The following is a 17,663-nucleotide window of genomic DNA, read 5'->3' on the forward strand; positions in this document are numbered from 1 at the left end:
AGCAATAAAGATGTGCTTGCCTATTTTCTATTTGACAGTGAAGATTACTCCTTTATTTATGATGACTCATTCTGATCACAACAGTAACGACAACAACAATAATAATAATACTTTTATTTAACCATTTGCAAAACATATTATTTGTTGAATTCTTTACAATCGGAGAATTTATACGGACGAAGAATTAATAAATTATTTTCTTATTCGAATTATGTCTGAATCCGCTCTGTAAGAGCAGCACAATTCCATTTTTTGTGTGACTGTCAGTATTCTAAAGCTGATAATATTCAGTCTGAAGTGTCGAGTACTGGTGAGTCAGGTTTTATGGTCTCAAGTAAACAGAGCGAACAGTGTACAGTACTCCAAATTACGCCGATATTGGCGTGCTCCTTTCATTCTGTGCACCAATGCCTTCTGCTTTTCCTGGTCCCGCCCTCTTCGGCTGCGCGCGTCGGTCTCCATGACAACAGCTGCCGCACATAAGAGGATTGCTCACATTCTGTCGTCTAGCCTGTAACCAGATTACAGAAGTGCAGCTAAAAAGAAAGGGCCCAATAAACGACGGCGACAGAAAATCAAGAGAAGCCCCTGTGAACACTTTCACGAATTAAGACTTCATAGTTTGGATCAGTTTCTGCTGCAATATTGTGGAGGGTAAGAAAATAAACAATTCCATACTGCGTTTGTCCAAATAGTTGCGGTCTTTTCGAGTTTAGTACTGGTTACCAGACCGTGTCTTCGCAGAAATTCTGAAAGAAAGAATAGTTTGATTCTTCACGTATTAAATAAGGCAAAAACAAATGTTTACAAGAGGTGCTTACCGCGCTTTTACACCCATTAACTGTGGTATGTGAGTCGGTTTGGTGCAGTGTTCTTAAGAAAACGTGTGTTTACAGTATTACCCTTATGTATGACAGCTGACAATATCAAACAAGCAGAGCATGGAAGGCTTTAGTTGAAATGTGATAACGGAGCTGTGCCTTTCATTTGTTGGGGTCACATTATAATGAACTCTTTCTATAAATGGGCTACTCCCACTTGTACACACTCATACTGAGCCAATGAAGCCCACAATGAACCTAACTTTCTTGTTTTTCGTCGGGGAAAAATATGCGTCTACGCGTACGATTTCTTGTGGGGAAAAAGTAGCGCATTCAGATAAAAATTCATCTTGTCCCGGAATTCGAAGAGCCTTACCATGCAGACATTGTGTGGGACTGCATTTGTGTCATGAGCAACAAGTGCCAGCCTGTTCTATTGTAAGATCTTATAACAATTTTGCACTTCTGTATGACAAGACAATCAGGACGTTTATCTCTAAATAATTATCAAATGTTCATGTACCTGTTTTGACAAAATGTACTTTGTTAAACATATGGTCTGAGACCTGCTGGGGCTCAATTCAGGGTTGGTACCAGTGCTTCTGATGCTTCCAGAGTGGATTTCACACTCTCATATATGCATAGGAAGAAGCAGGTTCAAGTGGCTAAATAGATAATCCATATACATCTGTTAATTGAAAAATTATGTGATAAGTGATGAGGCAGGCTTTGTTGAAAAAGATTTATGAATAGATTACAGTGTAACACCACTATCATTGAATAACAGAACTCAACTGTTATTTTCCAGAAGACATGGCCACACCTTTGTGTAACTTTCATTACAATTTTTAGACAGAGTTTAATAGTGCTTTTAAATGTTATAGCCAATTTTATTGGAGTGACTATGGCAACCAACAGAGATTTGATGTTCAGGAATAACACACAAGTTACATATTGCTGCAGAGTAAACAAACAAGTCAACCACCTCACATTGGGGAAGGGACATTTGCTTCTTCAAAATAGAGGTTTAACAATAAATTACTTTAATTTGTGCTTCTAGATTGTTCCAGTGTAGTAAATCACAAGCACAGAAGAAGTCTAATCTCTCAATTAGAAAACTGTCTTTCATTTAGACTTGCTTAAGACAAAGGTGGCAGAAAATGTTTTGCAGCTTGTCAGAAAGAAAGCCATTTTATGAAGTTTGCACATGTGGTACGCTTAGTGGTAATATCAGTACTCTTGTAGCAGCATATTGAATTTGGTCTTATTAATGAAGTCAGTCAGTCATTTTTCAACCCGCTATATCCTAACACAGGGTCATGGGGTTCTGCTGGAGCCAATCCCAGCCAGCACAGGGTGCAAGGCAGGAACAAACCCTGGGCAGGGTGCCAGCCCACCGCAGGGCACACACACCAAACACACACTAGGGACAATTTAGGATCGCCAATGCACCTAACCTGCATGTCTTTGGACTGTGGGAGGAAACCGGAGCACCCGGAGGAAACCCACGCAGACATGGAGAGAACATGCAAACTCCAAGCAGGGAGGACCTGGGAAGAGAATCCAGGTCTCCTTATGTGAGGCAGCAGCGCTACCACTGCACCACCGTGCTGCCCTATTAATGAAGTTGTAATGATATATTTAATGCTTTATTTCCTTTTCTTTTCCTCCTTATATCTGCATTCATAACATCTATAAGCCTTTAAATATAGACTTGAAATCTAACTTATTTTTTTGCAATGTGTAATCTCTAAAGACTGTAAAAAATAATGGGATCATATCTTTTAGGACCTTGACTGTTGATGGGTTTGGAGAGTTCTGGGCTGACATACTCAGTCTGTTACCACTGTGATTTTCATAAGGAAAATGGACAGAAAATGACATGAGATAACATAGTAATTAGCTGTTGAATTGTTTTGCCCACTTTGGGCACTGCATATTGTCATGGTAGCCTATGCATTGTGGCCTTCATGTGGGTAGTGCGATTAAAACTATTTATTATTCCAAAGCCTGATGTGCTTCAGTGATTGGATTGTTTGGTGGAATGAAAGGTGATTCACCTGTACTCTTCTGGCCACATGGGTACTGCATAATCTTATACACTAATTATTAGTGACTAATATATTTATATTGTGTTCTTGTGTAAATGATTTTCTGTGTTTATATGATATATCTACATTTACTGTCATGACCTTTGGTTATAATTGTTATCCTAGATATACAGCTATAATAAATTCACATGCAACAGAGTTAAAAAGTGGACTTGTTAAAGTAGCACACCAGAACCAGACCCAGTCTAGTATATTTGGATGAAGGGGCTTGCATTTTAATATTTGTGTAAAATGTTGGAATGTGGAGAGTGAAAATTCTACTATAACTTCAAGGTTTTTCATGTGATCTAATTTTCCCATGTAAATTCATTTTTCTTTCCTGTATTTTTATGCCTATATGCAAAACTTTCGATTTCCAGTATTTACATAAAGTGTTTTATGTTACATACAATTCAATACAGAATATGAAAATTTGAAAATTTTGTGCTAGATTTGCTTTTATTTGGTGCTTTTTTTTTTCTTAGAGTTTACCGGTGGGAGATGTTAACAAAATTACTACTCATTTTGGTGGTAATGTTAGGTTTTATGGAAAGAGTAACAATGGTGTTATATACTGTGTATTAGTTATTATTATTCATATTTTTGTTTACATTTGTTTCAAGCAAAAAGTTGTGCTACATTAATAATTTGGCTGTAATTTTGTTAATGTAGAAACTGATAAAGTAGTTGACTTATTTGTGATTAAAGAAAGTCAAGCAGCTGTATGATAAAACCTTAAAGTTACTGTTCTTGGCTACAATAATGAAAACAAAAATAATCAAGTACCCTTCCAGATGGGTATGTATTTATGGTCGTATGTAATACTGAATATAATAAAGGAGATACTGATTTCAATAATGGTGCTGATTTAATAAACAACCAATGCTAAATTAAATATTACATTTTTGTATTATACCACTAGAGAAGAAGTAAAAGATTAACCAGAGGAAGTCTATTTTCAACAGAATGTGTAATTGTTGGGAGTCATATTTATAATCCATCCTTACTGTGTAAATTGAGTGTAGGTATCTTAAATGTTTTGCTCAATCCAAAATAAAAATAAATGGCACATTAGTCTAATTGAGCTACCAGGAAGCTTGAGATGCAGTATACTATATGGCAGGACAAAGAACATTGCTTTTTATGAATAGAACCTTTCAAATGCACATTTCAGTAGGGGGGTTACAGTAAGTCCTTATAGAAGAGGATCTATGGGTTAAACATAGTACAGGGGGGGTTAAAGGAAATTGGGATGACATGTGCTGAGAAGACAACCAAATAATCTGTTGGATTGGGATACATGATCCTGAGAGACACTTGATACTGCAGTTTAGAAGCTCCAAAAGGCGAACAACATTCAAAATTAACCTTATACATGTAGGTCAGTACATTAATATACTTTCAGTCACCCCTTACATATTGGATCACTCTATGAAAAACTACAAAAATCTTTTGCTAACTTAAATTTATATCACTCCTCATGTGACAAGTATGTGCTTTATTTGAATTGTGCTGATACCTGGATTTCTTTTTTAATTAACTGAATAAATGTTTTTTGTGAATCACTCTGTGGTTCTGAGCCATTATTAGACACAAAGGAAAGCTGAATATTTGTCGAAGAACATAGCATCAGCAATACCTAGGGTTTGGAAACTAAGTTAGACATCTGGTAGCCAACTGGTGACAGTATTCATTGACTGATGTGGACCAACATGATTGCTGCAACATTAAAGCTTCTTTTACCGGCTGCTTTCTGACACCTATGGTTGTGGCCCAGGTACCCGTGATCTCTTGGACAGTGCAAGTCAAGAAAATTACTTGTATGTGAGAGTTTCAAATAAACATGTTGATGGATGATTTTAAAAATTATTTTGCAGCATTTTACGTTAACTGACATTATCTTTTCATGTATTTACTCATAGGAATGCTGGGATAGTAAGTTATTCAAATATGGCGATTGCATTTTAGGTAAGTTCTCTCTGTTAATGGTAGATCTTTGAGTTGAATATGCTTGAAATGGTATGATTTAGAGTGAATTATAAGGATAGTTTTTACATTATGCAGACACCTTAATCATATATGTTGCCAATAGGATGTAGTTTTTTTATGTCCCTTACTGACAGTTTGGGATGTTTATTAGCACTAGAATATACTGCTATATAGAAATGCTTATAGGTCCTTATGTTCATGTAGAGAAAAAAATGAAATTATTTGCATGTGATAATCAATGCACAACACATCACCATTGTCTGGCACCATGATTAGTGAGCAGAGCTACCTTGGCTTACAGCTTTGTCCAGATGTTTTGGCATATTTCCAGAAACATTCTTAACAGTTATGCTGACAATAGTTCAGACATTTGGATTGTAAAGCACAATATCCCAGGTTCACCTTCTTCTACTGATCTACTGTGTGACTATGAAAAATGTCTAGTAATTTATGTCTTCAGAGTATTCATATAAAAAAGGGTTACTATGAGCTCACCATTGTGCAACTATACAGGTTATTTAAAAGGAAGAGAGCTCTCTCCCGTTTTAAGTTTTTGGTTAGTAAATAAACATATCAAAAATGCAATTAATTGTGGGAAGTGTACATGTCTTTCGTTTGTAGTAGGCATTGATTCACTATAATGATCCAAGAATTTAAATTCCATTACTGAACTTTGGCAATAAAAAATATGTCTAGTGTTTTCCATGATATTTAACACTTAGCCAACATTATTTGAATCTCACTAAGAATAACATCACTTATAATCATGTAAGCAGAGTTTAGTGCAAATTTGGAAACATTTATGCTCAGTGAATTCTCCTATTCATACAACATCTCATGCTGGTATATGTGGAAGTATAGTAACAATATTGATATAGGAGAGAGTGCACAGTGCTACTTAGTGTCCTTGTTCCCTGTAGTTGGTCAGATTTCATAATTTGATTCTTGTATGGACAATTAAGTGAAATGTGGACACAGTACTGCTTAAGTTGAATAAAATAAATAGTTTTAAGACTACAAATGAAAACCGACCATGGGGTGCTACTAATTGACTATTCTTATGTAACATTGTTATAATCAATAAATATATTTGTATTCTGTTTTTATAACTTATTTCACAAGATACCAGTTACCATAACATCATTTGAAACTGTCTCTTTCAGTACTGTGGCAATTTTACCGGTTAGTACATAATATGGCAAACTACTTAGTTATTAAAGACAATGTCTCTTTCTAATGTCATGCCTAATTACATGCTGAGCTGAAGAACATACTTATTTGATCTTTTATGTGCAATTTTTAGTATGCTAAAACTAGGATATTTGCATTTCCTCATCATAATTGAAATTATATATCTCAAGGTGAAACTTTGCTTTTTATAGAAGCTCAAGAAATATTTTTTAATTTTTTTTTAAATTTTTTTTTTATTTTATTAATTTTTATTGTAATCATTCCATACAAATAGATCAATTTATAACCAAACAAATTAAAGACAAATCAGACCCCACCCCAGAGAAGGAGAGCTTAGCTAAAGGAGAGTTGCTTAGGGCTTTTTAATAAGACAACAATAAGCAAAGGAAAGGGAGAAATAAATATATATATAAATAAGAAATGGAGAAGGGAATTAAATGCGGTAATAGTTATTTCTCTTATTCTAAAATAATATTGATCAGATCCTGCCAGGTTTTGAAAAAATTTTGTACAGATCCTCTAACTGAGAATTTGATTTTTTCCAATTTCAAATAATATAAAACATCGGTTTCCCACTGACTTATCAGAGGAGAGTTAGGATTCTTCCAATTTAACAGAATAAGTCTGCGTGCCAAAAGTGTAGTAAATGCAATCACCGTTTGCGTGTCCTTTTCCACTTCAAGTCTGTCTGGAAGACACCGAACACAGCTGTTAATGGGTTAGGAGGGATTGTGACCCCAAGGCTGTCTGAAAGGCACTTAAAAATCTTTGTCCAAAATGATGTTAATTTGGTGCAGACCCAGAACATGTGACCCAGTGAGGCAGGAGCTTGGTTGCAGCGTTCGCAGGATGGATCTTGCCCTGGAAACATTTTGGACAGTTTGAAGCTCAAGAAATATTACAACAAACATCAACACTACCCATCAAACACACAGAAGAATTGTAAAAAAGATGGAAAAGACGCAAACTTCTGACTTGGATAATGCCAAGGGAGTAGTCACAATAAGGCAAAATAAAAACATATTGGTTTAGGTATGAAGGAGTCCTATTCTCCCACAGTGGTATATCTAAGAGGTCTTGTATCAATGAGTATGTTAACTCCATTGAAAAATAAATAAGTAAAAAAAAAAATATATATATATATATATATATATATATATATATATATATGTATATGTGTATATATATATATATATATATATAATATGTATATGTATATATATGTATATGTATATATATGTATATGTATATGTATATATATGTATATGTATATATCTATATATATATCTATATATATGTATATCTATATATATATCTATATATATATATATCAAATTGAATAAAAGAGAAAAGTACATTTGGTGGACAGTGTCAACAACATGTTTAGATAGTGGAAAATCATTGAGATTCTCAACAAGGATATAATTATCATAGTATAATGAATAATCAAAGCCATGAAATCAAAGACAATCAACAACTATTTAAAAATGTTTCATACCTAATGATTTAACTCAAGCATTTTGATAAAAAGGGCAAATGCTGTATGTTGGCTGACCATGGAAGTCATGTAATAGTTACTGATGACAGATAATGTGGAATACATGTAGGAATGTATTGTGACAAGCTATTAAACAACTGGTGCTTTCACATTTAGATTGTTAACAAACATCTGTGTAAATTGACAACTGCCAATGCACCATAAAGACAAAAAGAACATAGGTTAATGATTAATGATTTTTATTAGGGTTGTGCTCATAATGATTAATTGAGTTTATTGTATTTCTCATAAAAGGTGAAATGGGTGTGCAAATTTTTACTAAACTATCTGGTGCTGGCAAACTTGTAATTGATCTTAGGACTAAGCTATTTAGATAAGTCTTTATTTTTCTTAAAAAGACATTACAGTTTTATTTTTTTATTTAAAGTTAACCACATTACAATGAAGCTATACGTTTAAAAGAAAATATTTCAGAATCTGTAGGAACCAAATGAGTTTATGAGAAGGATAAGGGTTTTCATTAACTTTTTTAGGTTGCTTGCTTTTAATTGTTGTTTTTAATTAAAGGTTAATTGTATGTACCGAGCACTGCCCCTTTGTGTTTAAAAATGTCTTTAGTTCATCATGGAAAATTAAAAAAAAATTATTAGCAGTTTCAGAGGCTAGAATAAATGTTTAAACTGTAGAGTGTGATTGAGTCAATGCATACTTTTTTTGGGTGTTGCAATGAGGAGGACTGTTTTTGCAAACACTCCTAATAGTATCCAGGTAGAAGCTATGATATGCATGTGCAGGCATGTACCAGGTAACTGCTGGATTATGTTTGCTTCCATTCTAGTGATTTAAGTAGTTTTTTTGTATTTATAGCACCACATACATGTCGTTTGTTCAATTGTTCATCAGACTTTACTTTTTTGTAGAATGTGTGTTTTTTTTTAAATGTAGTAAGACAGTGTAAACATTAAGGTCTCAATTATTTAATAGACTATTAAGTTACATTTAATCATCATAAGTTTAGTCTTTGACCTAAAAATAACAATAATTATTTTGTAATCTAATTATACGATTATACTGTAATTTGATTATAAAATTATTTTCTTTATTGCTGATTTCAATCAATTACCCTAAGGTTGAATGCAATAGATCTTTTCATTCAAAGAATCAAATAATAAAATAGGCCAGTTTTCATTGAGCTGATAGCTGTTAATGCTGTAGTCTATAGTGGTTCAATGCAAATATTTATAATAGAGTTAATGATGAACTTGTTATAGGTTAAAATTCAGCAAAGTGGACATAATGCTGGCTTGTCTTAAATCATGTGTTGTTTGTTTAAAGGATTCTATTTTTTAATCAGTACATACTATATATCACTAGTTGCTGTAAAAAATGTATTTTCTGCATTAATTTTTGTTTTTTTCTGCTGATTATTGTCATTAGTTCAGTCTTGGTGGCTTACTCAGTTTCCATAAACTGTATGCCATTCTTCAACCCAGAATTTGCTTATTGTACATTTTCAGTTGCTTTTGCTGAGGAGCAGGGATGCTATGGTGCAGTTATTTCAAAAAATAGTTAATAATGAAACATATATTTGTATTACTCCGAGTCTTAAAAAATTCTGTTAAAAAGTATTATTATTTGTTAAATTATATTAAAAGTAAATACATTAATGCTTCATAAAATACATTATTTGATTAGAATTGCCCAGAAAATAAATTAAATCTATGGAGAAAGATGAAATGAATGTGTAAACACCCTAATAAGAGAGCTCTCTCCCTTGGTGTCTGTTTCCATATAATAATGCCAAGGAGACCCAGTGTAGTTAAAATAGCCACATTTATTTAAGAACATATGCACAAGGGAAAGATAAAAAAGAAACTACATGTACAAAAAAAAAAAAAATAACATAAGGAACCTGCTGTCCCACTGTGCCTTCATTGCAGAGGCTTGAACTCCTCTCTGTGTGACTGGGTATGATGGCTTTCCCTTGCCTCACCTGTCAAGTATTACATGAAAATAGTCCATTTTCATCTCCTCTCACTCCCCATCGGGATCAATAAAGTATCTATCTATCTATCTATCTATCTATCTATCTATCTATCTATCTATCTATCTATCTATCTATCTATCTATCTATCTATCTATCTATCTATCTATCTATCTATCTATCTATCTATCTATCTATCTATCTATCTTTGTCTCTGTTTCTTTCACTCTTTTTTGACCTTAGCCTCCTGCTTCTGCCAGTAAGCAATCAGTCTAACCCTGTGGACACATAGTAGACCTAGACTAAACCTTTTTTTTTTATCCTATCTTTGACTTATCTTCACCTTTAAATGAGAAGCATAGTCCCAGTGTTTCTGGCTAGGAATGTGTGCTACCATCTAGTAGTGTACAATTCTTCTAAAGTTTTCCAGCATCACGGGGCTCTCACTTTTCAATGCACTGGGTAGACCACTTCTCTTCCTTCCTTTATTGGTATTCTGTTTCTCTTCTTGGTACTCAAATGTGACACTTGGTGCCACGGCCCACCTGCCAAGTTGTTTTGCCTGCCTAAGATAAAGTCATCCCTGATGGAGGATCGCAGGAATTGGCTGGCCCAGCACTGTTTCAGCTGTAGAATGGCCAAATGGGGGAGTCAGCTTGATGGCTGAGGTCTCCAGGACTCTAAACAAATCCAAATCATATTATGTGATATCATCTACTATTAAATTCTGCTCTGTACTTTTTATACTGTATTGAGGATTTGTTCTGTTCTGTGTATTGTATTGTATTGATCCCCTTCTTTTTGACATCCACTGCACGCCCAACCTACCTGGAAAAGGGTCTCTTTTTGAACTGCCTTTCCCAGTGTTTCTTCCATTTTTTCCCTACAAGGGTTTTTTATTGGGTGTTTTTCCTTGTCTTCTTAGAGAGTCAAGGCTGGGGGGCTGTCAAGAGGCAGGGCCTGTTAAAGCCCATTGCGGCACTTCTTGTGTGATTTTAGGCTATACACAAATAAATTGTATTGTATATAGATAATCAGTTTTCCTTGCTCAAGGCCTATGCTGGGCCCCTCACTTTTCTTGAGGCACTCATATGCCACCTGTAGTCCTGGCAACACATTTACAGCTTTTGGCAATAAATGGGAAAATAAAAAAAATATACTTGACAAGACCATTTTTTAAGAAACAGTGCAATTATGGTGTTTTTTATAGTGTCACTGTTTGCTATTTGACTGTTTTAAGTTATCCTTAATACCTGTTGATATTCAACAAAGAACAAAGTATTTGTATTTAACGCCTTACAACAACTGATGTGATTAGGAGCTTTAAATTTACAGCTTAGAATCACTTTCGGGGTAAAAATCTCACCTGCTTCCAGGGTCAGAGCTTGCTTCCCAGAATGTCATCCTCAAAGTCCCTCTGGGGGTACCAGAGATACCTCTGTCCTGAACCCCAGCCTCTATTTAAAGAGTGAGGGAACTCCCAGGTCACCTGTTCCAAGTAATGGGTAGCAGGGTGCCCTATGTTTCTTAAAGGAATACCATGCTGTCATCTATCAGTCTGACCATTAGTCTATTAGCCGTTCTCCGTCATTCTCCTCCCCTAAATAACATGAACTGTGAAATAATAACTTCCAGGTATCTTTTACTTTTGGGGTTCCTGTTAGGACAGGTTAAATTTGGCTTTTCACCCAGAAAAGTGCACAATTTAAAATTAGTCTTGTGACCATCTCAGAGTTTACAATATCTGCAATTCTAATTTTTACTGCTCCAAATAGAATCACAGAACACTGCCAATTGTATTCTGAATATGGAATGGAATTTGCTTTTGCTCTTCAGTGCAATCTAGGCTTTATACATTATCATTTACTATACTTGTATAAATACTGTTAGGATGTCATTTCTAGAAAACAATTATGTCATAAGTCTTATATTTACACGTTCATAGCACATGCATATTTTTGTCTTTTATTACATGGTATTTGGTGATCGTTATTTAGTGTTAAATCATTCTGAATATATATCTGGTGTTTAGCTGTTCCTGGGTTGAATACAAGATTGTTTGGCGACTTAATGATAATAATAATTATGCTGCTGTCTAGGAACCTTCCAGTTAGCCTGGTCCCTTTTCCTTCATCTCTTTTCCTCATTTTCTTTCCCAAGTACACACTCTTTTTATCATAGTGTATATGCTAGCGGCAATGTGTGAAAAGCAGGTATTGTATAGAATGCCTAGGAAATCTAGAGAAAGCGTGATTGTAATATCTATGTTACTTTAATATGCTATATACTGTCCTTAGACATTGTATATACAGTAATACTTTGGTATTATACAGAACAACAAATACTATTTGCCTTTTGGGATTGCATAAAATGCCTAGGAAATTTTTGAAATTTTAATTGTTTCATACTTTAACACCCCATTTTCAGCATTCTATAGATTTCCTAGGCATTCTGCACAATGCCTAATTTCACACATTAACGGTAACATATACAATACAACAGGGGTGCTCTTTTCTGCTTTAATATATCCCTGCTTTTCACAAAAAGGGTACATAATGAGTTATAGTAAGCAGTTATATAGGGCTGCAATGATTAGTCGACGTAATCGACGACAACTACAAAAAATTGTCGACGCAGATTTTTTATTGTCGACGCGTCATAAACAGAACCTTCAATAGAGGCTCCAGTCACAAAGAACCACTTTGGTTTTTGTAACTGCAATGCACAACATGAATGTCTGGCAGTATTGTTTGTTATTGTTTATCAAGACTGCACACAATTTTACCAACGAAGAAAGAACATCTGAGGAGAAGAAAAATCTAGAGGAAAATAAACGTGGTTGCAATGGCGATTCGGATAGAGGAGGGAAAGGAGATGGAAAAAAATTGAGAGAGAAACTTTCTAAAGTGTGGGAGCACTTCACCGAAAAAGAAAAAAAAGTTGAATGCAGATTATACAAAGCAGAGCTTTCTTTTCATGGCAGCACCACTACGATGCATGAGCATCTGAAATGCAAGCATCCTGGAGCTGTGATGCCGCTGTCTCTTGAGAATTTATGCTGGCGCTGTTAGTTAGTTAGGGTCAGATCAGGAGGGGAGGGATATCGTGAACGAGACTGAGAAAATAAAAGTGAAAAAAGTTAACTTTTACAAGTAACAAATTTACACCCAATCTGTTCGTTTTCAAATAATATTGCATTAGTGCGATGATGTTTTCTGATTGGTACTATTCAGGTCATACAATGATTTCTTCAAATTGTCACATATATTTGTCTCTTTCTTTTTTTTTCCCCGGTGCTGCACGCTGACACCAGAAGGCGTTAGCTTATTCAGTGCTAGCAGGAGCACGCAGGTGGCTGGTTGCTTGTGCTATAACAAGTTTGACCTGGCGACGATCAAAGCACACGTACTGTGTAAGGCATGTATGGGGTCCACTGAGAAAAGAAGAGCGTTCATGGCTCACCTTGCAGAGGAACATTCTTTCCTCTGCATGTCCTGGAGTCCTGGGCAAACTGGGCAAGGTGGGGGGAGCGCAAGAAGGTAAACGAATGAATATGAATAATGTTGCATCCGTGCCACAATGTTTTCCGAAATGTACTATAAGGTCATAAAATTAATAATTCCAAATATCATATATACCTATGTCTCTAATTTTTTGTCAGTGTGGCTTTGACATCACGGGCCATAAGGTGCATACTAATTCAGCATAAGCAGGAACACTCAATAAAATTCAATTAAAAATATCAAATGACAATGAGATACGAATAATGCAGATTCGCCAGCGTTTGTGTGTCAGCTTTTATCCATCCAGATCAGAGAATTTCCAGTTCGATTGTCTCAAAACACCACTCACATCTACAGTTATTCCCAGTTTCAGATAAAAAGTAACAGCGTCAGATCCCTGGGGGGGCAGTAGTATGTATCGTGATCGTGACTGAGAAAATAAAAGTGACAAAAATAAATATACGAGGCAGTCAGGATCGAACCGGGGGACTCTTGATTATAAGTCAGCAATTCCTACCGCTGCACCACGGAAGCTATTGTATCATCCTTGAACCTTTTGTGAAAGTGTTTTTTTGATCTTTGCACTTCAGGCTTTACACATTATATAGTTTATGTCTACATTTTGTCATTTATTACTAAAATATGAAAAACATTTCTGTTTTAACGATGCATTTTTTGGTTAAGTTAAATGCACTTTTTTTGTTTAAAGACTACAATCACTTTAGTTTGTATTGTTTAATGTATTTCTTTTTTATTGTGATGGTCACACTAATATAAAAACATCTGATTATTTTCAAATTCATATGTTTCACTGGTTGTTATTTTAATTTAATTATTATTAATTTTAATCGTGTTAATGCAGAGACATCAGGGTGACATTCACAGGTGGACAGACGTGAGCAGATGAGGTAAGACATGCACTGGAGCCCAGAACAGGATGTGCAACCACAGGTTGCAGGCTTCAAAATAGTCAGGCATGAAATAATCGTGACTAATTGAAAAAGAAAATTGAACGATTAGTCGACTACCAAAATAATCGTTAGTTGCCGCCCTACAGTTATAGTAAGCAGTGTAATTATATACAATAAGTTTGCTCATAGGACACCATGACAGACAATATTTTTCCATTTTTTTCTTCCTGTCCAGTTCACTTCTGCTTCCAGAGAAGGCCGAATTAAGACCCGCATGAGCACTAGGCTCTCAAAACTCAAAGCCTCCCTCCCCCTCCCCTCACCACGCTCACCAGGCCCACACACATTAGCAGATATTATGAAAATCAGATATATCAAAAATCTAATTAAAAACTACAGAACAAATTTAGCAGGGGGACACTGGAATCTTAGGGCATCTGATGCATGATTACAGTACAAATATAGCCTGCAGTATTTTCGATTCACAACTAATATGCTTAAGAGTGAATAAGCAACAGAAACAAGAGCAAACAGAACTTTGTCATGCAGAAACTAATGCTGCAGGCTCTCAGCATAATAAGCCAAAGGCCGGTTGTGTCAATCAAACAAGTGGTACCAGCACACATATGGAAAACAAACACATGGCACTGAATATACAGCACTGTTTAATGAGAGACTGTAAAATAAAAGAAAATGAAAATAAATTTAAAAAGGTTGTGTCGGTTAAACAAGTGGCACCAGCACACATACAGTAAACAAATACACAGCACTCAATATATACCACTGTGCAATGAGGGATCATAAAAATAAAGTTAAGCTTACCATGGTATGCCACTTCAAAGAGCTGTTAATGCACCGCTACCTAAATAGCTATCAAAATTCTTCACCTTAGATAAAATACAACTGCACCAGGGCTGGTGTGTGGTATTGTTTAGTATAAACACAGTTTACAACAGTTTGTTAAGTCCATAAGCTGAACTTCAGCTGGTTATATCCTTAAAATCTTGGTGCTCAAATAAAAGTGTATGAAAATTTAAACAAAAGCATGGGCAATATCAAAGTCTGATCATTTATGTGAGAGGATTCTAATATAATAATCTACAAAGGTAGGATTAAAGTTGGGAAAAATATAAAAAAGACGAAAACAATTTGTAAATTAAAGTATCCAGTGTATGTCACATTTCAAATTTGAGTTAAAATTGACTTTCTGTAAGTATTATTAACCAGCTAAAGTCTCCTCCATACACTGATGTGTTCTCGTAACAGCAAATCTTATAAACTTGACAAAATGATTTTCTGTCAAACTTAAAAACTAATCTGATTTATTTTTTTATTTTATTGTTAATTCATGTGGGAATGAGTATTGGTTTTAAGCAATTGTCTGTTTCTCCTTTAGAGGATAGAAACTGTAAGTGAATAATTTAAGTATGTGCATGTGGTAAGCTAAATTGGATAGTCTGTGATCAAATTTTTCTTAATTAACCCCACACTAAAATCCTCCAAAATCAATCAACTTTTCAGCTAATATTGCATAGATGTCCTTTTCATTAATTTACCTCACCAATTTTGTCCACTGACAAGTCCTAAGTATGCTGCGATTATGAGCATGGACCATCTTTTGTTCTCAGCTACTCACAGCTTAGAACTGAATTTTTAACTGGGATTCTTTCAGACTCCATAAGGCTAGCCTCTGCTGAAATGCAGAAGTTCTTCCAGAGAGGAAGTTTCAACTCCCAAACAGTACCATCTGCTAGCCATTTCAGATACCCTAACTATGCATTTCCATTATGTAAGATTATCCTGCAAATGTTCCAAACCGTGTCACCATCAAGTCAACTGGTCAGTACCTATGTGTATAAGGGTAAGGGTCTCTAGTAAGATTACATGATTACAAACTCCATCAGTGGCATTTTATGTAAGGTACTCTTGCAGCAAGTGTGCTTATAAGCAACCTTATCTTCCTTCATGGTGTTTATTATGGACAGTCCATGGCCAGTAAAGAAATCCAATAAAATTCAGATCAGATATAGATCTGCTACATTGTTTTCAGTCCTGCTTCATCTGGTATTTCTGTTTTTCCTGTGAGACCATTAAAAGTCTCATTCCAGGATGGAGGAGGCCATAGGCAGTACATTTAAAAGGACCAAACATGCTCTCTCTAAAATTAATGCATATGTGCCAACAATAGACAAAGGTTTTTGCCTCTGGATTACAACTTCATAGCAATCGCCTAGGAGCTTGGGGGTATCCCTAACTATACTTGAAAACTGCAAAGGAGGAGAGAGGCCAGCTTTGATCAGGAAATCTGGTTGTGGAGAAATTTGTATGTGGGGAAGAGTCTGATTATATTTATATTTATATATCTTTTCATTGTTTTACATGAGATCTAGTTCTTTCACTTGCAGAGAATCGATATTTTATGTTCTTAAGGCCATTTTCTATTTTATAGTCTAACATGTATCTGTCTGTCACACATATGCCTATTATCTGCCTATTAACTGATCCTCAGTTTTCTAATTGTGGGTAGTTAACCCACATCTACTTGATTTAGTTGAATTAGACCATGTTTTGTAAGTCAGGGCAAATACCAACAGCAAGCTTGACTCCCGGAATGGGAGGCGGCAACCTAAGATGAAAAGATATAGGTAGTGATTACTTAAAGATACAGATAAAAATTGATTTGTGATTTAAAAAAAAAATCCAGATGGAAATGAAATGGAGGTATGCAAAGTTTCTCTGTGTTATGTACTTATACTAAATGTTTCTTGTGTGTATTTTTTTAAAGAGCTGTTTTTAATTATTGACATTTTTGGTTTTATTACTGAATTTTCCAGCTCCATGTCTAAGCTTGTAAGCACTGCTTTATATAGAACTACAGATCACACCATTAAATGTAACTGAGCATACCTGTGTTGTATAACCTCTTTACACACTGTGCAACTCTGGTCAGCAACGACAAGTAAATATTGAAATAAACCCAAGAATTTCTTATTGTACAGCTTGAATTTCTAACTTGCATTAATTTTGTGAATGTGAATTCAAATGTTAGAAGTTGTTGCTTTTTTTGTTAGGAGAAAAGACGTTGAGAATTTTTCCCAGTTTTGTCTTATCAGATGTGTAATAACTATAAAAAATTCTCTAGAGGAATATAATGAAAAATAGTTAATTTATATAGTTAATAGTTATTTAAAAAATTAATTGACCTACTCCTTGTTCATAGTTGGTGGACATTATTTTTAAATATGGCATTATACTTTATTGCTGGTTGTAAAAGCTACAAAAAAACTAATTGTAATTGGGGGGTGGTTGGTGGGGGGCATAATGGCACGGTAGGTAAAGCTCTGCTGCCTTGTAGATCCAGAGTCTTGTGGTAAACTTGTCTGTGTGCAGTTTTCCTTTTACCTGGATACTGTGTGTCCTACCACTGCCCTAAAGATGTGCATGTTAGTTTCATATACAATTATTCACAGACCCATGTTAGTTTAAGTATAGATGTATTTAGCAGTGCAGCCCATGCAGCGTTGTCTCATTACCGTGAGTCTGATGCTACACATACCCTGGGTCCTTGCACCAAATTAGATAAAGCCTGTTTGAGAACATTATGTTAGGTTAAGTGTGTGAAAATTGATTATCAGAGAAGATGCTTTTTAGTAATTCTTAAAATACTACAATTTAA

General features: G+C 35.0%; 1 protein-coding gene across 2 annotated transcripts in view; it reads left to right on the plus strand.

Moving 5' to 3' along the window:
• The first annotated feature begins 469 nt into the window (after positions 1-469).
• The window catches only part of ccdc181 (coiled-coil domain containing 181), a 42,846-nt gene continuing 25,652 nt past the window's right edge, over positions 470-17,663 (plus strand). The window contains exons 1-2 of one of the 2 annotated variants that reach the window (XM_028799725.2): positions 470-654; positions 4,834-4,879. The gene's annotated coding sequence lies outside the window, so the exon portion shown is untranslated. The remainder of the gene's footprint in view (positions 655-4,833; positions 4,880-17,663) is intronic. The other variant, XM_028799726.2, reaches the window with a different exon arrangement.

Source organism: Erpetoichthys calabaricus, chromosome 4, assembly GCF_900747795.2.
Source record: "Erpetoichthys calabaricus chromosome 4, fErpCal1.3, whole genome shotgun sequence".
Taxonomy (NCBI): Eukaryota; Metazoa; Chordata; class Cladistia; order Polypteriformes; family Polypteridae; genus Erpetoichthys; species Erpetoichthys calabaricus.